This window comes from Dama dama, chromosome 1, assembly GCF_033118175.1.
Source record: "Dama dama isolate Ldn47 chromosome 1, ASM3311817v1, whole genome shotgun sequence".
Classification (NCBI taxonomy): domain Eukaryota; kingdom Metazoa; phylum Chordata; class Mammalia; order Artiodactyla; family Cervidae; genus Dama; species Dama dama.
In genome coordinates, this window is record NC_083681.1 from 14,503,374 (window position 1) to 14,527,015 (window position 23,642).

The window sequence follows — 23,642 nt, forward strand, 5'->3', positions numbered from 1 at the left end:
ATAAATGTGGTGATTTTGGAGTTACATTGCACTGCCCCTACAAGATAAAAACCAAAAAGGGAGTAATTTGCAAAAGATATATGCCTGCTCCTCTTCTCAGCCAGCCTTCCTTTATTGTATTTTCTATAGAAAGCGCTGGAGATGTTTGCACTGGAGAAAAATGAGAAAAAGTCGCCCTAATAGGGCCTAGTAGGACCTGACTGATATTTCTATCATGTGCCTGCCATGAAGAAAATATGCATGTGAGATAAAATCATGAATAAAACACAGAACCTGACTGATATCTTTCATCTACCAGGTTAGTTAACAGCTAACGTATTTACACTGTTAGTACACAAATATAGATGTCTCAGTGGTAAAGAATCTGCTTGCAATGTAGGAGACAAGTTTGACACTGCAGCAGAAAGATTCCCTGGAGAAGGAAATGGCAACCCTCTCCAGTATTCTTGCCTGGGAAAATCCATGGACAGAGAAGACTCGTGGACTACAGTTCATGAGGTTGCAAAAGAGTCAGAAATGACTTAGCAAGTAAACAATAACAACAATATGGTTATACGCTGTAGAGGAGAGATGGATTTTGACGGTGAAATGCCAAGAAAAGAAAGAGGGGACTTGAAAGGTAAGCAGGATTTGGAGTGGCAGAAAAATTGTGGTGCTAAAGTATTCCAGAGGGATCATGAGAAGAAGAAATTCCATGGCATATTTTGGAATTACACCTAGCTTGAGGATATGGGGTGAATGGCGGGCTAGAGAATGATAAAATATTCTGTGATTGTGGGAACAATAATAATAAGTTAAAAATATTTACTATACACAACAGGAGAGTCACCAAATCCCCATGTTCCAATGTCTCTCAGATTTATTTGTTTCTGAAAAATACCTTCTCCCTTAATTTTCTGTTGTATTTTATTCTTTCAGAAAATATTTATTGAGAGAATACGGTGGATGCAATAAGATATAGAAAAAGATACAGACTATTTAATTACTATTCTCAAGGAACTTAATGTGTGCTGGAGAAAATAAGACATGGTAATGAAAAAAAAAAAAAAAAAAAAGGCATAAGCCAAGATAGGTTATAAGTGAATGTCAAATCAGAGACAAAAGACAAATCAATTCAGGTTGACTTTTGTAATTTTTAATCCTCACCTCCTTCAATGTTAGTAAGTATATGGTGGTTTCCAAGAGGCAGCAGAAGATATAAAATACTTGGAAAACCACTTAAGTTTCTACACAGTTGATTCTCGGTTCAACTTCACTTCTACTTCGTATGTAGAAGTACTTATAAATTTGTGGACAATGTCATTATTGTCAATAATTATGATCTGCCCACATCAAACTCTGACAGAAGTAAAGCTATATATGAAAATTTTTTGTTTTAGAGCAAATATCTTGATGCCAAATGTAAATCAAATTGTATTAACTCTTCTTTCCAATGAACCACTTAATCATTGCCTGGTGTTCATGAATCTCAGCCTCTCGGCTTCTGACTGCTGGAGAATGTCTGTTTTCACATTCTACCTCGTTACGTCCTTCCTACCCTTTCCTTAAGCTCTATTTTTTTTTTTGTTTTTTTAATTTTAACCCAAATCTAGAACACATTTTCAGCTCTCCTAAGTGTATTCTCAAGATCCATTCTTACTTGTATTCCAGTACTTTCATTCTGTTTTCTCTCATTATGCTCTTTGTTCCTTAGTATAACAGTGAAGTTGTAGTTTACAGAAGCACCCAATGTTTTGTTCCTTTTAAAACTAGAGAGTAGCCGCAGAGTGTATCTAATTTTTCACATGCAATTCTCAGAAAGAAAGGCTGATGGAAAATTGATGTGCTAGTTGAATTTCAAGAGACTTAAGGGCCCTAGAGAGCCAGAACTCCATAATAAGATCAATGAACATAAAGAGTGAGAGGTAACATCAGTGAATATTCTAAAGCTGTTAGAGGTTGCTAAGTCAGAGCTTGATAATCAGCTGATCTGCATGAGAGGCAGGCCCAAGATTTGAGTCTAGGAAAAGACCAGATTATACTTTGCCATTAAAGTAAATTCAGAAATAATACTAACAAGGAAATTATATCAACTGTATATATTATCTTATTCTTTAATGCATGCTATAATTCTGAGGTGTGTAATATGGGCTGTTTTGTATATTAACCTCTTTTTACCATGCATTTAATAAATTGTAGACAAAAAGTTTGCCTTATGAGAAATTCAAGAAAAGTTACTTTTTAAGAAATTCAAGAAAATTTCTATGAAAATTGGTTCTATGCAATTATTTCTTTGAAATATGTAACCAGATGAGGAGTATACAGTCATAGTAGAATCATAATGGATTATTATGTGTTCAGTTCAGGAAGGTTTAGCATGTTTTAAACAGACTTGCAAAGAAAAGTACACAGTTATCTGTCAACATGTATATCGAGAGAAAACAAATGTGGCAAATTATAAACACCTGGGAACCTTGATGGAGGCCATATAATCACTCATTATATGTTCTTTCAGCTTTCTTGTAGCTTTAATATTTTAATAAAATATTAAAAAGGATGACAAGAGAAATGAGAAAGGAAGAATGAAAGAAGGAAGGAAGGGGACAGGGAGGGAGGAAAGGAGGGAAAGGGAGAAAGGGAGATCACTGGGCTCTATGCCACTCTTGCAGTCTCCAAGTTTAGACCAGTTGAACATCTGCCCCAGTAAACTTCAAGCTATTCACTGATTGTTGGCTCCAGCAAGTTTCAGAAAGTTATTAGTAGACACCTTTAGAACTAGGGAAGATGGCTAAAAAGTTCAACAACCAGAAAATCAGATTATAGATTGGCAAAATGTGAAAAGTGAAGGTATATTCATCTTTTACAATAGCTAGAAAATAATGATAATGTGATGAATCTTGCCATTATAATCAAAGCTTGCAAAGTTGCATCATCTTCCAGAGTGACTGCAGAAATTTGTGTTTTTCACATACACAGGATGAAAAAAGACAAGAGTCATGCTCCAAGTTCTACAGAGTTTGTAGTAAAGTTTCATTCAATAGCCATGGTAGATCATGGCATCATTATGGACTAATAAGCTTTGCAGGCCTAGAGATCCTTTGACATCCCTGTGAATAATTTATCTATAGCACTTATAATCTGCAGAGTACTAGAGGAAATACTCCAGAATAGAGAAATTATTATATGTTTTCCTCTAGTGTAAGTGTAACCAAATGTTTTTATTAATTGTGGACTGATCAAACAAATAGTAAAAGAAAACTAGTAAAATAAAGGGGGTGGTTTTAGCAATATTATTGTAAACCTTCTTAGCTGTGCCAATTTTTAGGAGATGCATGATTCAGTACTTAGAGATGAAGTGTCAAGATTTCTGATATATTGCAAATAGGAATAACAAAAAACAAGCAAACAAATATGAAAGAAATATATAATTTAAAATCTAAGATTTATATTTTTTTATTTTTAAAACTAGAATTTTAAATTTAAAATTTATTTTAATACTTAATTTTTAAATCTGATTGGTTATACAAAAGTTATTTTACATTATTTTTCCTTTACTTTTGAAAAAAATTGTGTTAGCATTTGGAAAGAACAAAAACAATGTTTCAGGAAATGATTTGACATCCATATAATTCATAAATATATAGACTGACTTAGATCAGGTTATAATTCAACTCATCTCCCTATTTTCAACAGGGTTTTCAATGATTCATGTGCTCCTAAATCACTTTTAATACATTTCTGTTAATCTCTGATTTGATCAAGACCTGAAGTATTTTTGCTATTTGTTTCTACAGCCTTTTTGATTATTCTGTTCCCTGATGGTTCTGAAAACCAGCTCTTCTTAAAAAGTTTCTCCCCTGCTGCTTTTTAAACTGATTTTTATGTTACTCCAAATTAAATCCATTACTTCTAGTCTATCAATTTTCTAACTTGAATCAGCACCCTTTAAGAGTCCCATCTGCTATCCATTGAAAAGCCAGTTTTTAAATCTTTCTTACTGTCATTGGTATCTTGGCCTCCTCAGGTGCCTTGGAAGCTCCGGTCAGAAGTTCCAGGTACTGATCTCTGCCTGTCAGAGATGTCTAGGTTATTCTGTGCAGAATACAGCACCAGACATTTTTCTGCTTCCACGGCTTTACTGTCAGATTTATAAATGTTTAAATTTGAAAGAGCTTTCAAAACATTGGGAAGACCCAGAGGAATCGGGTGGAGAGGGAGGTGGGAGGGGGGGATCGGGATGGGGAATACATGTAACTCCATGGCTGATTCATGTCAATATATGACAAAACCCACTTCAATATTGTAAAGTAATTAGCCTCCAACTAATAAAAATAAATGAAAAAAAAAAAAAACACATATGGAAATGAAGCAAAAAAAAAAAATTTGAAAGAGCTTTAAAGCCATGAGTAAAAGTCAACTCCCAAGAGAAATATAAAATGTCCCTAGGATATAGAAACAACAGAGTACAATAAAAGGATGTACGAGTGTACTAATTGAAAACTCCCTGCACCAGAAGCAGGAGAACTGCAATCAGTCCATCTACGGACTGAATATACTGTGCAAGCTTGGCCAAGGCATTACACATTACTTTCCTCAACTGTAAAATAAGGGTGATTGATTGAATAGAATCTGTGTTCCATCTTAACTTGATTTTAAAATAAATTTCCTGTTTTATATTTATAAACAAAATAATGCACTAGTTATAGAAAATTTAGAAATTATTTAAGCATACAGAAAGGAAAATATTCCTAATTTTACCACTTGAATTACCTGCTTTTAAATTATTGGTGTATACCCTTCTAACCCCGTGCACACACATGTGTATGTGCAAATAGATGTAAATTAAAGTTATTACAGAATTGGAACATACAGTACATATTGTACTTTGTACTCCACTGTACTAAGGCTCTAATATTCTAAGATCATTATTTTGAGACTTGCCAATAAGAATACCAGACCACCTGACCTGCCTCTTGAGAAACCTGTATGCAGATCAGGAAGCAACAGTTAGAACTGGACATGGAATGACAGACTGGTTCCAAATAGGAAAAGGAGTTCGTCAAGGCTGTATATTGTCACCCTGTTTGTTTAACTTATATGCAGAGCACATCATAAGAAATGCTGGGCTGGATGAAGCACAAGCTGGAATCAAGATTGCCAGGAGAAATATCAATAACCTCAGATATGCAGATGACACCACCCTTATGGCAGAAAGTGAAGAAGAGCCTCCTGATGAAAGTGAAAGAGGAGAGTGAAAAAGTTGGCTTAAAGCCCAACATTCAGAAAACTAAGATCATGGAATCCGGTCCCATCACTTCATGGCAAATAGATGGGGAAACAGTGGAAACAGTGGCTGACTTTATTTTTCTGGGCTCCAAAATCACTGCATATGGCGATTGCAGCCATGAAATTAAAAGACGCTTACTGCTTGGAAAAAAAGTTATGGCCAATCTAGACAGCATATTAAAGCAGAGCCTTTACTTTGTCAACAAAGGTCTGTCTAGTCAAGGCTATGGTTTTCCCAGTGGTCATGTATGGATGTGAGAGTTGGACTATAAAGAAGACTGAGCACCAAAGAACTGATGCTTTTGAACTGTGGTGTTGGAGAAGACTCTTGAGAGTCCCTTGGACTGCAAAGAGATCCGACCAGTCCATCCTAAAGGAGATCAGTCTTGGGTGTTCCTTGGAAGGACTGATGTTGAGGCCGAAACTTCAATACTTTGGCCACCTGATGTGAAGAGATGACTCATTGGAAAAGACCCTGGTGCTGGGAAAGATTGAGGGCAGGAGGATAAGGGGACAACAGAGGATGAGATGGTTGGATGGCATCACCAATTCAATGGACATGGGTTTGGGTGGACTCCGGGAGTTGATAGACAGGGAGGCCTGGCATGGTGCGGTTCATGGGGTTGCAAAGAATTAGACACGACTGAGTGACTGAACTGAACTGAATAAGATGGTGGAGGAGAAGGATGCAAGCTCACCCCCTCTTACAAAAACACTGAAATCATGACTAACTGCTAAATAACTGTTGACAAAAAAAGAAAAAATTAGAACGTATAAAAAAAAAAAAAAAATGCCCTACCCCTAAAGACAAAGAAACAACAGTGAGACAGTAGGAGGGGCACAATTACTAAAAAATAAAACCCACACCTGCAGGTGGATGCAAACTGGAAGATAATTAAGCCACAGAAGTTCTCCCACAGTAATGGAAGTCCTAGAGGTTTTGTAACAGGGAGGAGGAGCCCTAGATAATCTAGCTTTGAAGATCAGCAGGACTAGATGGCAGGAATTCCTCAGGGCTGGGGAAAACAGAAACTCCACTCTTGGAGAGCATACACAAGGTATACTGTGCACCAAGGCTTCCCCCAAAAAGCAGTGCTCTCATAAGAGACTGGGGCTTCCCAGGTGGTACTAGTGGTCTAGAATCCACGTACCAATTCAGGAGACACAAGAGATGTGGGTTTGATCCCTATGTCGGGAAGATCCCCTGGAGAAGAAAGTGGCAACCCACTTCAGTATTCTTGCCTGGAAAATCCCATGGACAGAGGAGCCTGGCAGGCTACAGCCCATGGGGTCACAAAGAGTTAGACATGACTGAGCAACTGAATATACACACACATAAGAGACTAGGCCAGACTTACTTGCTAGCATCTCCTATGGAAGCAGGTGGAGATGTTATGGCTCAAGTGTCTTTGCAGGAACAAAAGCACTTGTAGCAGCATTTCTGGCAAGTCCTCATTAACATGAGCCCTCCTAGAAGCCAACATTTCCCCTTCAAGACCTAGTCCCACCCAATAGCCTGCAGGGTCCAGTGTTGGGACACCAGAGGCCAAATATCTAACAGTGGGGAACACAGCCCTACCCATCAACTGGCAGGCTGTTTAAAATCTTCCTGAGCACAGCCCTGCCCACCAGAGGAGCAGGAACCAGCTCCACTCTTGAGCAGGCAGTAATAAGGCCCTTCCACCAAGAAAACTTTATAAGTCTCATAGATAGCCTCATGTACCAGACAGGAGAAGCAAAGAAAAACTATAACACTGCAGCCTGTGGAATGGGAACTGCAATTACAGAAAGTTAGATAATACAAGAGAGCAGATGAATATATTCCAGATGAAGGAACAAGATAAAACCCCGGAAAAAAAATTAGGTGGAGATAGCCAATCTACCAGAAAAAGAATTCAGAGTAATGATGATGAAGATGACCCAATATCTCAGAAAAAGAATGGAGGCACAGATTGAGAAGATACCCAAACACATGGAAGCTAAAAATATGCTACTAAACAACCAAAGGATCACTGAAAAAGTAAAAGAGAAAAAAAAAGTTAGAAAGAGAAAAAAGAAACAGAAATAAAGAAAACAACAGCAAAGATCAATGAAACTAAAAGTTTGTTTTTGAAAAGATAAGCAAAATTGATAAACCTTTAACCAGACTCATCAAGAAAAAAGTGGGAGATGGCTGAAATCAGTAAAATCAGAAATAAAAAAGGAGAAGTTCAATGGACACCACAAAAATACAAAGGATCATAAGAGATAGCTATAAGAAACTATATGCAAATAAAATGAAGCAATGAACAAATTCTTACAAAAGTACAATCTCCCAAGACTGAACCAGGAAGTAATTGAAAATAGACAAATCACAGGTACTGAAATTGTAACTGTGATTAAAAACTACCAACAAAAGATTCCAGTACCACATGCCTTCACAGGTAAATTCTATCAAACATTTAGAGAAGAGTTAACTCCTATTCTTCTCAAACTATTCTGAAAATTTGCAGTTCAGTTCAGTCGCTCAGTCGTGTCCAACTCTTTGTGACTCCATGGACTGCAGCACAGCAGACCAGAGCAGAGAATATTCCCAAACTCAATCTATAAAGCCACTATCACACTGACGCCAAAACCAGACAAAGATATCACAAAAAAAGGAAATTATACTCAATATCACTGATGAATATGGATGCAAAAATCCTCAACAAAATACTAGTGCTCTGAAGTTAGCAATGCAATAAAAATATACCCCATGATCTAGTGGGATTTATCTGAGGAATACAAGGATTTTTCAATATCTACAAAGCAGTGTAATACAGCATATCAACAAATTGAAAAATAAAAACCATATGATCATCTCAAAAGATGCAGAAAAAGCTTTTGACAAAACTCAACACCCAGTTATGATAACAACTCTTCAGAATGTGGACATAGAAGGAGCATACCTCAACATAATGAAGGTCATATATGTAGCTAACATCATACTCAATGGTGACAAGCTAAAAGAATCTCCTCTAAGATCAGGAACAAGACAGGGTTGTCCACCATTGGCTCATTTTTTATTTTGTTTTGTATTGTTTTTCATAAAACTTCAACAGTTTTTTTCATAGCTGTTGAAGTCCTAGCCATGGAAATCAGAGAAGAAAAAGAAATAAAAAGAATCCAAGTTGGGGGAGAAAAAGGAGTAAAATTGTCACTGTTTGCATATGGTATGATACTATACATAGAAAATCTTAAAGCTGCTACAGTAAACTACTAGAGCCAATGAATTTGGCTAAATCAAAGGATACAAAATTAATACACAGGCATCTCTTGCATTTATATGCTAACTATGAAAGATCACAAAGGAATTTTTTAATCCCATTTACTATTGAATAAAAAAAAATATATACCTAGGATTGAATCTACTCAAGGAGACAAAAGACCTGTACTCCAAAAACTGTAAGACACTGAAGCAAGAAATTGACAATTTCTCAAACACATGGAAAGGTATACCATGTTATTGGATAGGAAGAATAACTATTATGAAAATGACTGTACTGCCCAAAGCAATTTACAGTGCAATATCATTCAAATTACCAATGGCATTTTTCACAAAATTAGAACAAATTTTTCTAAAATTTATAGAGAGATGTAAAAGAGCCTGAATAGTCAAAGCAATCTTGAGAAAGAAAAATGGAGCTGGAGGAATCAGGCATCCTGAACTCATATTTCCAGCTATACTGCAAAGCTACAGTCTTCAAATCAGTATGGTACTGGCACAAAAAATTGGAATTAGAACATGCTTCAACACCATACACAAAAATAAGCTCAAAATGAATTAAATACCTAAATGGAAGACTAAATATTATAAAATTCATAGAGGAAAACATAGGCAAGACACTCTTACATAAATCACAGTAACATATTTTTTGAGCTGTATCTTAAAGGAAATAAAAACAAGCATAAGAAAATAGGACCAAATTAAGCTCAAAAGCTCTTTCACAGGAAAGGAAACCATAGGCAAAACTAAATGATAACACACAAAATGGGAGAACACATTTGTGAAAGATGTAATGACATGGAAATAATATTCAAAATCTACAAACAGCTCAAGCAGTTCAATATTAAAATAGTAGTGATAATAATAACCCAATCAAAAAATGGGCAGAAGACCTAAATAGACATTTCTCCAAAGAAAACACACAGATGGCTAAAGGGCACATGAAAAGATGCCCAACATCACTAATTATTAGACAAATGCAAATCAAAACTGCAATGAGCTATCACCTCACACTAGTCAAAATGAAAGTGGAAGTGAAAGTCACTCAGTCATGTCCAACTCTTTGTGATCCCATGGACTATACAGTACATGTAATTCTCCAGCCCAGAATACTGGAGTGGGTAGGCTTCCCTTCTCCAGAGGATCTTCCCAACCCAGGGATCAAACCCAGGTCTCCCATGTTGTAGGTGGATTCTTGATACCAGCTGAGCCACAAAGGAAGGCCAAGAATACTGGAGTGGGTAGCCTATACCTTCTCCAGTGGATCTTCCCAACCCAGGAATCAAACCGGGGTCTCGTGAATTGCAGGCAGATTCTTTATCAACTGAGCTATCAGGGAAGCCCACTAATCAGAATGGCCCTCATCATAAAATCTACAAAAAATAAATTCTAGAGAGGATTTAGAAAAAAGGGAATGTAATTTGGACTGACACTGTGGATAATAGCATGGAAATTCCTTAAGAAACTAAAAATAGAGCTACTATATGATACAGCAATTTCACTTCTGGACATATAAGAAAACCATGGTTGGAAAGGATACAAGCACCCCAACGTTTGTTGTAATGCTGTTTACACTAGCTAAGACATGAAAGAAACTCAAATCCATTGACAGATGAATGGATAAAGAAGATGTGGTATGTATGTACAATAGAATATTGCTCAGCCATAAAAAATAATGAATTCATTTACAGCAACATGAAAGGACCTAAAGATTGTCATACTAAGTGGATAAGTCAGGGAAAGAAAGGCACATATGTTATGATATTGCTTATATGTGAAATCTAAAAAATGATGCACATGACACAGAGGGAAAAGGGTGGAAAGAAGGATAAAATCAGAGGGTTGGGATTAGCATATACATATCACTATATGTAAAATAGATAACCAACAATGACCTACTCTATAGTATGTGGCTCAGAGAGTAGAGAATCTGCCTGCAATGCCAGAGACCTGGGTTCGATCCTTCGGTTTGGAAATCTCCTCGAGAAGGGAATGGCAACCCACTCCAATATTCTTGCCTGGAGAATCCCCATGGAGAGAGGAGTCTGGCAGGCTATAGTCCATGGGGTTAAAGGGTCAGACACCAGTGAGCAATTAAGGATACATATATATATATATATATGTACATATATATATATATATATGAATCACTGTACTGTATAACTGAAACTAGCACATTTAAATCAATTATACTTCAATTAAAAAAGGAATGAGTCATCCTTTCTGAATTTCTAGAATATTGTGTGCATGCTGTCACTTCAATCATGTCCGACTCTGTGTGACCCTATGTACTGTAGCCCACCAGGCTCCTCTCTCCATGGGATTCTCCAGGCAAGAAGACTAGAGTGGAGTGCCATGCCCTCCTCCAGGGGATCTTCCCAACCTATGATCAAATCTTCATCTTTTGCATCTCCTTCATTGGCAGGCAGATTCTTTACCACTAATGCCACCTTAATCTAGAATATTATTTAACTACAATTTGAGTAGTCAGAAAAAAAAAAAAAAACATTAAAATGTCAAATTTGCCAAAGAACTTGAAGAATGCTAAATTATTATCTAATAAAGGCATTTTTAGGATAGAAGAATTCTTAGTGAGGCAAAAAAAGCTTTTAACTCGATATCTGCTATATGGATCTTGAAAAATAGCATGTGTATGTGAGCAATTAAAAGTTATGACATAAAAATTAAAAAAAACTCAGAAAAACATTAATTTAGCTTAGTTATTTGAAAATGATGGAATCAGAAGAAAGGGCTGAAGCGAATTGTGTGCACTTAGCTTTGTAGGTGTTATATACTACCTGGGAATTTTATTAAGGATTATGTTCCCCTTACAGAGGGAAAAAAAAAAAAAAAATATATATATATATATATATATTATTAAAATAAAAGTGGGGAGTTGCCAAGTGGGGAGTCAATTACTAGCTTCAGCTAACAAGTAATATAATTAACATGCTTGCATGCTTTGTTTATTTGAGAATATAATTTTATTAATCAAATGTAAGCTATAATGATGGCTACCTGGTGATTTGTAAATGTATACACCTTGCTGAATAGCAATTTGGAGTCCATTAACTTCTAAAACTGTCAGGTGGAAGTTTCATGATGAGTTTGCAGAAACACACTCAAAATGGAAGTATCAGCTCATTAATGAAAGAGTTTGAGAGAAGTTGGCTTCAACTCTGTTGAAGGTCATTGAAAAAGGATGGAAAGCACAACAGTGTTATCCCCAAATCACTTTAGTTCACTGTTCAGAGGAAATGATCACTGTCAATTAATCTTGTGGAGCAGGAAAAAGCAGTCACACACAGCTATCAGAAGAAATGGTCTAAATCCAAGACTGCGTCTTGATGCATAGGTTCCAAGGGGAAAGTGCCACTGCCTTAAGGAGAAGGATAACTTGCATGGATTCTTTAAATTACTAACAAAACTTTATTTTAGAAGATGCTAAAGTTACTTTAGACTATGAATATATGAACATTAAACTTCTCAAGTTATTTAAAATTATTTTTAGAATTCATACTGCAAAGGTACATCATTTTACCTTCTCTAGATTCATTTCTGCTGCTGAGATTTCAAAGTGCATTAGTAGGGAGAAGGGTCTTTAAGATCTTAGAATGGATAAGTCACAGCTAATAATAATAATAATACCTATCATTTATTGAATACTTTGCTTGAGTCAGGCATTTTTCAAAGCCCTGTGTATATATTACAGTATTTAATCCTCTAAGCAACTCTATGTGTGTCATTTCCCAGCTAGATGTAAAAATTGCTGTAGCCTTGCAACAAATTTTTGCCTGTGGAATGTGAGAGGAAAGGATATGTGCTGCTTCTTGGCCAAAGCCTTGAAGAAGCAGGCGTGCATTCTCCTCTATCACTTTTCCTTTTTGCCAGCTGGTATGTCAAGGATAAGGGTTTCCCTGATAAGGTCTATGGGATGGGCAGTATTGCATATTGGAAGAAATAAATTTTCTCAGTCATCACAATGATAAATGTCATTCACAATCCTGATCACTGCCCTGGATGACTACAAGTGAAACAGATGGACTTTTATTTTGTTAGAGCTCTTATACATGTAGATCTATTTGGTTGGCATTTTAGACTACTGTAATATTATATCTGTGTTATGGTGGAGGAAACAGAGGCACAGAATTTTTATTTTTATTTTTTTCAGAATTTTTAAAAGAAATCCCTCAATTGCTGATTATCTTAATGAGCTTTGAATCCATGCCATCTAACCAGAGACTACTGGCTTTTTAACTACTTTGCTATGCTTACTACCTCAGTTTTGTGTGGTGTCTAAATTGTTAACAGAAAATAATTCAACTATTGCTGATCTAGAAGAAATGGCTGGAAGCAGCAGCTAGCCAGTGAGCATAATGTGTAGGAAGAAATTACTCTTGTTGACTTAGGGAAATAGTTGATGGATAAGAAGTTGGGAGGTTATGGGCAATAAAACTACTCACCAAGGGAAGGATTTCAATCTAAGTCTAATAAGTAAAACTATTTTTTTCTTCCTTTTCTCTAACCTTTCCTCCTTGCCCAATGCATTAAGAGGAGTTAATCATTAAAAGGGGAGAAATTGGAGACATTTGTAGAAAGGAGATTTCCAAGGCCCCTCGATTTACGAAGCCACACATAGTTCAGCTCTGCCAGGGTTATGGGAAAAGAGAACTTCAAGTTTGAGATGAAAAGGTTTTTTTTGTTTGTTTGTTTTTAAATGACAATAAATATGACATAATTTAGATCTCAGGATACTCTATTAACCAAATGTGAGAGTAGGGGTATGAAATAGGAATACCATTAAAGAGAATTTAATATAGTACAGATTAAAACATGGTTAGGAGGAGGGCATGGTAACCCACTCCAGTATTCTTGCCTGGAGAATTCTATGGACAGAGGAGCCTGGTGGGCTTCATATGGTCGCAATGAGTTGGACACAGCTGAAGCAATTTAGCATGCACACAAAACATGGTTAGGGAAAACAGCCTCCATGACAACTAAACAGATATTTGTTTACATTTTAATTAGGCTAACAGTCATCTTTATTTGTGCCCTGGAAACCCCTAAGTCCTGAGTAAACCAGGGCGGCAACTCACTCTGATTCCAGTGGGCTGACCTTCCATTAGAACTATTTAGATCCGCTTTTCACTTTCTATATCTGCTTTTCACTTTCAATTCAATGCCATTTATATCTATTTTGCCTCCTTCTTGACTTACTTTTTCATTCATGTTTTCCTGCTCAGCACCTATCATTAGCCAAACATGAGCATCAGAAGTTCATTAAACATGCTGTTATTCCATTACTTTTTGCCATTATATATTTATTTTAATGCTGCATTTTTCCTATTCAAACATGCTGTTCTTCTGGTAACACCATCTCATCATTCAAAATCTAGTTTAAGAATGGGCTTCTCTGTTAAGTCTTTCTATTTCCCCAACTCCAGCTAGAATGGACAGCTCTTTCTTTGTATCCTGTATAGACTTTTATTTCAGTAGATGTGACCTATTATTGCCCTTCATGTTTCCACATGCATAGATCTCTCTCATATCTCACAAGTTGGGACCAGTGTGATCTGACTTCTGAAATCTGCAGATATATTTTTAAAAGTCAAGGGAAGGTGATTTATATGTTTTAATGCTATTCTCTCAAACAACCTGGAGGAATAAGGTGGGGTGGGATGTGGGATGGGGTTTCAGGATGGAGGGGACACATGTATACCTATGTTCAATTCATGCTGACATATGGCAAAAACCATCACAATATTGTAAAGAAAATATCCGCCAATTAAAATAAATACTTTTTTTAAGTCAAGGAAAAGAATAAGATTTTTTGATTAAAGTATAGCATTTTAAATAAATATCAATCTGTTATGAAAAATGTAAAAAATAATGTAGATAAGCATTTTACCTGTTTAAGAATAAACCTCTCTTTTACTGTGACAATTTGTAGTTGAAAGATATTTTATCAGAATAAAATGCAATTTCTGTGAGTTAGTGGTTTTGTAAGTTGTGTTTTATGAACTGTTACTACATCACTAATTCTTGGGATTTTTTTTGTTGTTGTTGTTGTTAAAAAGGGTCTGTAAGTCACTAACATGCACTTAAATTCCAAATGTGATGATCATGACATTTGTTACTCACTGTTCACTTTATAAGTTTTTACGGAGCTGAATTTCCTGAGTTCTCTCAAGAATGTGCCTTTGAACATTGGAGTATTCCCTTTCCCTCAATCATTGGTGCTCTCTAGTAGAGAATACCTGAAATGGTCCACGTGTGTGTTGGCCTAATCGTTTAAGCTCAAGAGACTCAGCTTCATTACCTTTCATTGAAGGTACCAGGACAGAAGGGCTTTAAAGTTCAGCCAAGCTCTAAGTAGGTTACTACAGGGAACCCGTAAGCCTATCTGCTTGACTGAATCAATGTCCTGGCTCAGGATTGTGAGGTCACAGGAATAAAATTCCACATGTGCCTAATCCCAAAGGAAGTATTCCATAGTTAAGATTATGGTGGGAATTTGAACAGACTTTTGGACTCTGTGGGAGAAGGTGAGGGTGGGATGTTTTGAAAGAACAGCATGTATACTATCTATGGTGAAACAGATCACCAGCCCAGGTGGGATGCATGAGACAAGTGCTCGGGCCTGGTGCACTGGGAAGACCCAGAGGAATCGGGTGGAGAGGGAGGTCGGAGGGGGCGTCGGGATGGGGAACACATGTACCTCCATGGATGATTCATGTCAATGTAAGACAAAACCCACTGAAATGTTGTAAAGTAATTAGCCTCCAACTAATAAAAAAAAAAAAAAAGATTATGGTGGGAATTTAAAATTATGTATGAGATAGTTTATCTTTAAACTAGTGAGAACAGAAGTAAGAACCTAATTCCATTTAAACTAGATATGTAATAACTTGGGCTTCCCTCATGGCTCAGACAGTAAACAGTCTACCCACAGTGTGGAAGACCGGCCTTCCATCTCTGGGTCAGGAAGATCCCCTGGAGAAGGGAATGGCTATCCACTCCAATATTCTTGCCTGGAGAATTCCATGGAGAGAGGAGTCTGGTGGACTACAGTCTAGGGGGCAACAAACAGTCGAACATGACTGAGCAACTAACACATATGTAATAAGTTTGAAACTTGTAACAATCACTTACAAATATTTGAATAACATAAATACTGGAGGGAATCAACAGCCTATGGAGATACACATTAAAGAAATAGATTTAATTCAGGGAACATAGTTTCTTTATATTAAGAATCATCTTTTTAAGAAGGATGTTAATAATTTAATGTGGTAGGAGATAAGTTTTTCAAGCAAAGCCTTAATATTTTAAATTAAAACAAAAGATAGCATCTCTTAAAATATTGAAGAAATTGTACATGTAAAAATATTTTTATTTTTGAATTTTAAATTTGTTGATCATTTGTTGGTAGTTAATGGGCATTTCCTATGTGGCTTGCTTAAAAAACAAAACAAAACTCCATAGAGCTTCTGTAATAACTTATACAGAATGCATAAAATAAAGTGAAAACTTTTTCTAGTCTACATAGATTATTTGGACAATCCTGAACAATCACTTTTTGACAACTTAATATCATATTTAGCAGCAAGACCATAATTTGCAAAAGTCAGTGCAAAATAACCTCTTTTTTTTAGTGCAAGCATGTGTTCTTTTCAAATACTGTTTCAAATATCCTTAATTTCCTTTATCTTTGAAGCTTACTCTTCCTCATGAAAATCCTTTTGTATGGCAACAATTAAGAACTGTGAAGGGCTTTGGATTTTATACTACTTCCTGGTTAATAAATTAGCTTGCCACAATTTTATGAGTGCTAACAGAAGACAGGAGAAACCTTGGGTCAGAGAAAAATCTGTATTATTCATGACACAGGGTCAGCATGACTGTCACATTCACTTCTCATCTCCTTGTCTCCTGAGTCCCATGGTGGCAAAGTAGAGGGGCCCAGATAGACACTCACCAAAGTTCGAAGAATGTCAAGCTTAAGAAACCTACATTTGTTATAATAATGGCTGTGGGCAAATCTGCAGGATTTGAGGGACATATTATCTGCAATATATCAGCCAGTCAAAAAAAGAAAAAAAAATTGGAAACAAAAACTTTTTGCTCTCAACTCTGAAGAAAGATGCTATCTCCCTTTCAAGGCTGGTAATTGTTCCAACACTTTTAAACTCTAGAACAAAGGCTATTGGCTCCGATGACTTCTCTTAAGATGTTCAGAAATGTAGCTCTAGAAAAATATTATGGAATTTAGAAAGATGGTAATGATGACCCCATATGCAAGACAGCAAAAGAGACACAGGCATATGGAACAGAGTTTTGGACTCTGTGGGAGAAGGCAAGGGTGGGATGATTTGAGAAAATAGTATTGAAACATGTATATTATTTTATGTGAAATAGATCACCAGTCCAACTTCGAGGCATGAAACAGGTCACTCAAAGCAGGGGCAATGGGACAACCCAGAAGAATGGATGGGGAGGGGTTTGGGAGGGGTTTTGGGGATGGGCGACACATGTACACCCATGGCTGATTCACGTCAATGTATGGCAAAAACCACAATATTGTAAAGTAATTAGCCTCCAAATAAAATAAATAAATATTAAAAAAAAGAAAAAGGTTACGGTTTTTGTTTAAAAAATAGAAAATCCACAAAACCACAAACATCCCCATTTTCCTGCTTTCCAAGTCTTAGTGAAGATTGCCAAGCTATTATCTTTTAAGAGAAAGGCACTTCTGGAAAATAATCTTTTCTTCTTTGTCTTGCTATGAAACAAAGGAAAATAATGGAACCTTAAAGTTGATATCAAACTTAGTTTGACAAAACTTCTAGTTCATGATGTAGGAAGCAACCGTGTGTATTAATGAAGGTATTTCTCTCATATGTTGTTTTAAAGTCTAAAAAAATAGATTATTAAAGCCAATAAGTATGATACACCCATGATATATAGCATGACCATTAAAAGACAGGTTAAAGCAATTACCCTTCAGTTAAAAAATAAATATGTTTTTTAAAAAAGATTTTAAAAAGACAAATTTCCAAATGATATTTAATGATACAGAAAAGTAAACTTTTTAAATGTAAAGGTAATGCTCACTCATTATATCACATTTTAAGATTATTTTATATTGAATCATACTTGATTAACAGTAGTATGTTAGTTTCAGGTGAACATCAAAGTGATGGCCTTACATATACATGCATGTCTTATTGTTTCCCATTTAAATTATTGTTGAATATTGAGCAGAGTTCCCTGTGCTATACAGTAGGTTCTTGTTGCCTGTATATTTAGTATATAGTAGTGTGTACATGTCAGTTCCAAACTCCCAGTGTATCCCTCCTCCCAACCCTTCCTCCCTGGTTACCATGTTTGTTCTCTAAGTCTGTGATGTTTAGTTTGCTTCCATGTCTTAGCTATTATAGTTACAATGAATATTTGGTTGCACATGTCTTTTCAAATTATAATTTTCTCCAGATATATGCCTAGGAAAGGGATTGCAGGATCATATATGGTAACTAAATTTTAGTATTTAAGAAATCCCCATACTGTTCTCCATAGTGACTGTACCAATTTACCTTCCCACCAGGAGTGTAGGAGAGTTCTCTTTTTTTCATACCCTCACCAGCATTTATTATCTGTAGACTTTTTGATGATGGACATTCTGACTGGAGTGGGATGATACCTCATTGTAGTTTTGATTTTAATTTCTCTAATAATTAGCCATATTGAGCATTTCTTCACCTAATTATTGGCCACCTGTATGTCTTTGGAAAAATGTATGTTTAGATCTTATGCATATTTTTTAATTAGGTTGTTATCTATCTATCTATCTATCTATAGATATATCATATATATATTGAGTTGTATTAGCTATTTGTATGTTTTGGAAATTAATCCCTTTTCTATTGTATAAATTGTAAATATTTTTGCCCATTCCATAGGTTGTCTTCTTGATTTGTTTGTGGTTTCCTTTGTTGTGCAAAAGTTTCTGAGTTTAATTCAGTCCCAAATATTTATTTTTGTTTTTATTTCCAGTACTCTAGGAAATGGATCCAAACAAATGTTTCTTTGATATATGTCAAAAAGTGTTCTGTGTTTTCCTCTAAGAGTTTTATAGTATCTGGTCTTACATTTAGGTTTTTAATTAATTCTGAGCTTATTTTTGCATATGCTGTTAGAGAATTTTCTAATCTCATTCTTTTACAGGTAACTGTCCAGTTTTCCCAGTACCACTTAGTGAACAGACTTTCTTTTCTCTATTGTAGAGTCTTGTCTCCTTTGTTACAGATTAATTGACTGTAGGTGTGTTGGTTTACTTCTGAGCTTTATATACTGCTCCATTGAGCTGGATGTATATTTCTTTTTTGTGCCAATATCATATTATTTTGATTACTGTAGCTTTGTAGTATAGTTTGTATTCAGGGAGTATGATTCTTCCAGTTCTGCTTTTCCTTCTCAATGTTGCTTTGCTTATTTGAATTTTTTCAATTATTCAAAAAGTTAATTGTACACTTACTATGCATTGAACCCTCTGCTGCATCTAAAAATACTGTGTGAGTTTATATAGGGAAGACCCCCACTCAGAAGACAGATTGGAATAGTACTTAAGCAGCAATCTGAAGAAAGGGTGAAATCTATCTAAGGAAAAGAGAGAATCAAGGTCATTCTAGATAGAAGAAACATTTGTTTAATGGCCACTGTGATCCAAAGATTGTGTTGTGTCTTTGAAAGGAACGTCTCTGTGGATGTTTGGAGGGAGAGAGAGGATTGTTTATCTTTTCAAAACAGATGTGGACTCTCCCTGGAATGTAAGACCACACTGCCTTAATATTTCACATGCACTTTAAGCATATTTTAAAGTTTATAAATATTATTCTTAAATCATGGCAAAGATTAATTTGCTAAATTTTCTTGTCTTTTCTGAGTTGTTCTCAGAGGCTATAAAAGCCAACATTTAGAAAGCAATTAGAGTATGTTGCTAATGTTCACTATCAAAGTGGAGACAAAGGAAGAATTAGAGAAAGTTTCCTTCACAGTACAAGCATGAAGGAAAGGAACAGTATTGCTAAAAGAAGGGCATGCAATTCTACCTTGACTCTTTTCCTGTACCTCTCTTGTGGAAAAAGTAGCCCAATCTTCAAGAGAAGGTACAATTTCAACCCAGTAAAACTGATATAAATGTTCTTTGCCCCTACAGATTCATTGTAAATTGCAAATAAATAAATGGTATGTAAGAACATGCTTCAAATGTATGAAATGCTATAGAAATTGAACCTAACACCATTACAATCTCTCATCAAGATCAGAATTAAGAGTTCAACAGAGAATGTAGCAGTAAATTAAAAAAAAAAAAAAAAAAACTTACTTAACTTGAAAAGCTGCATTTCCAGATGAGAGAGAAAAACTAAAAATCACATATCCTAACCCTCCATTATGCCTTCAGAAACATTCCTCATTTCAGGCTTCGTAGGCTTTTCTTTAGATTGATTCACAAGTTTTCAGCTTCCCTAGTGGCTCAGGTGGTAAAGAATCCACTTGCAATGAAAGAGTCCCAAGTTTGATCTCTGTTTGGGGAAGATCCCTTGAAGAAATGAATGGCTACCCACTCCAATATTTCTGTCTGGAGAATCCCATGTACCCGGGAGCCAGGCAAATTACAGTCCATAGGGTCGCAAAGAATGGGAAACAAATTAGTGACATTCACTTTTTTCACAATAATTTTCAAAACTACCATTAATTGGGTAATTTTAAGTAAAATGTTAAGTAAATACACTTAAAATAATTGCAGAGAAAAATACAACTCATACACATTCAGCTGGATGAATTTTCACAAAGCAAAAACAAATAAACCAGAAAAATGCAGCCAACTGCCAGATTAGAAAGATCCAAAAGGTCAACTTTCATCCCCTTGAAAGCAGGGTACAACCTTCCCCTTTGAAGTTAAACATTATCTGATTTCTAACACCATGGATTAGTTTCACCATTTTTGAACATTATATGTGTGGAATCATATATGTATAATCTAGCTCATTTCATTTGCTGTTTTGGATATTGTACTTAATTCAATCCCATCGTGGTAGAGTAGCTTTTTGTGTGAGTATATGATGATTTATGTTGCTTTCTTCTTCTTTTTTTTTTTTTTTTTTTAATTAAAATAGAGTTTATTAGCTTTTCTTTTCATATAACATGAGGAAGAAAAACCACACAAGTTGTAGCATTCTTTTCAAAATAAAACTGCAATCGATACTTGAATCTCCAAGCTCCATAAACAATATTTTTTGAGGTGGTAGACTGTAATATTTTATATCCATTATTTATCATTTATGTCTCTGTCCTTTAAAAATGATGGAACCTGTGGCACTCAATATAATGTGAAGCCTTGCTATAAAGAGAGAAAGTATTTCTAGCCCAGAAATGCTTTGTTTATAGGCAAAATTCCTAGGATTATGTTTGAGAAGGTAGGAGAAAGATTTTACATAGTTGAGAACACTTTTTTTTTTTTAATGTTTCAAGTTTAGGTGACATCATTACCAATTTCCTAAAAGACTGATTACTGGACCTCCCTGTCTTTTAATGGGCTTCCTGGTGGCTAAGTGGTACCCTGTGTTTTAAAAAGCCTGAGGTAAGGGTTCCTAAGATTTATCTTTCCTCAAGTAACAACTTGAAGTGACACACCTACAGCCAGGTTAACACGCAGAACAGAAAAGCTGTTTCATGTTGCTTACTTTCCTGTCACTACTACTAGGGTCCAGTTCCTTTCAGTTTATTACCGAGAACTAATGCTATTGTTCATTATTCCTTTACCAAACCTAGAAAAAAGAAACTTCCATGTTCAAGCAGATCAACAGCCCAGCCAGGCAAAGGACTATTTTAAAAAGAGGAGGCCAGGTCTATAAAGATACAAGATATCCTCCTGAAGTCTTTGTGCAATTTGAAGCCCTGATACTTGTAGAAATATAAATGCCACAAACTTACATCACCCGAGAGTTCACTTGAACTTCCTCCAAACCCACCCAGTTCTGTAAATTTTAAACATTAAGCTCCCAATTCTAACCTTTTGTCTCAGCCTATTGTTTGCCATCTTCAAGAGGGACTGAAACAAAAAATTCAAATTAAAAGCTCAACATCCAAGATTCACAAATCTCAAACGGACGTGCGAGAAAAGAGGAAGAGCAACCATTTAAACCATTGTGATCTTAGCAATATATTACCACATAAAGAACAGAGATGCCAACAGGTTCTTGGACATTTTTGATGAGAGATCACATCCACTCACACGAGAAAGGGTTCCGGAGGAGTACTTTAAGCATGATCCTGAACACAAATTCATTTACAGATTTGTTCATACTCTTTTCAGTGCCGCCCAGCTGACTGCTGAATGTGCAATAGTGACTTTGGTTTACTTAGAAAGGCTTTTAACTTATGCTGAGATCGACATTTGCTCCACTAACTGGAAAAGAATTGTTTTGGGAGCCATTCTTCTTGCCTCCAAGGTTTGGGACGATCAGGCTGTTTGGAATGTGGACTACTCCCAGATCCTAAAGGACATTACAGTTGAGGACATGAATGAGATGGAAAGGCACTTTCTGGAGCTCCTTCAGTTTAATATTAATGTTTCCGCCAGTGTTTATGCCAAATACTACTTTGACCTTTGCTCCTTAGCAGATGACAACAACCTGAGTTTTCTAATTGCTCCTCTTAGCAGAGAAGGAGCACAGAGCCTAGAGGCCATCTCCAGACTGTGTGAAGACAAATACAAAGACTTGGGCAGAGTTGCTGTGAGAAGGTCTTTCAGCGCTGATAATTCCATTGGTATTCAGCGCTCCAATGCCATCCTCTCATGAACAGAGAGGTGAGGGGCTGTAACATCATGAACCCCTCGCAACAAGGACTGGAGAAATACCACCTCTCCTGCTCAGAAACCAGCAAAGTTAGTGTTTTCACCTAGAAGAAAGACACTGAATTCAAGAGACTTGCAGACAGCAAACGTTATGGTCATAGGAAAAAACTGGACCTTGTCAAGGCAACACACTCTTCTGTTCTTTTTAATGGAAACAGAGTTACAAAAACCACTCCAAAGCTAAAAGCTCCCAACCCACCCACAGATATTTGCTTACTGTGTAGGCCGATAACTGTGAACTATGTGAGGTTTTTTTAATAGTTTAAATTTTTAGACTTTAAAGACACTATGTAACTTTTACTTTTTCCTATTTTTCTCGCCCATATTGCTGCATATTCCTTTAGAATCAATGCAGTATTGCCGGTCAAACACGGGACTCCTGACGACTCATAAAGCCACTTAGGAACAGACTGTTGTAGCACTGTTAGGTTTTGAAGGATTCTTCCTATTTCATTGAAGCTGCTAGTCATTGTTGGCAATCAGTTTAAACCAAAAAGCTGCTGAATAACACTTGTCATTCAGTTCTTTTGCAAGCACTGCTTATTAGCATATTAGCATGTTTGGGATCACAAGCAGAGAAAGTATGTTGTTACCTGCTTCTATTGGGTCCGAACTGCGTTTCTTGTTAACTCTAATGGTGCTTCTCATTTTCTGATGATTTTCCTCTTTGTTAAATACTTGTATTAAAGGATATTTTCATAATTCTAGCCAACCTGTTAGTCCAGGAATAAGCAGATAGTGAAATAGAAGGTGTCCCAAAAGTCTTGGTGCAATTTTAAGCTTTAATACAGTGTGCTTGGACATTCCAGGACACTGCCGCAGGAGTATAAATGCTACAGATGCAAAATGTCGCTTGAGGGTTTGCTTGAATTTCTTCTGAGCTCATTTAGCTTTCTTCTTTTGAGAAACATTTGTGTTCTTCTGTGCTCATGTGTGCTCAGCCGTATTGGACTCTGTGACCCTATGAACTATAGAGTTCCAAGCTCCCTTTTCCATGGGCTTTTTCAGGCTAGAATACTGTAGTGGGTTGTCATTTCCTTCTTCAGGGGATCTTCCCAACCCAGGGATTGACCTGCATCTCCTGCACTGCAGGCAGATTTTTTTTTTTACCTGCTGAGCCATTGGAAAAACCAATGGGTTTTTCTGGTTTAGGTCTAATTCAATAGTGTTATTACTAATATTCTTGTATACAGTATATCCTTTGGTAAGCATACA

The 23,642-nt window shown here is 36.1% G+C and overlaps 1 pseudogene; it reads left to right on the forward strand.

Moving 5' to 3' along the window:
* The first annotated feature begins 546 nt into the window (after positions 1–546).
* Positions 547–23,271, forward strand: LOC133064653 (cyclin-Y-like protein 1; annotated as a pseudogene).
* Positions 23,272–23,642: the final 371 nt, after the last annotated feature.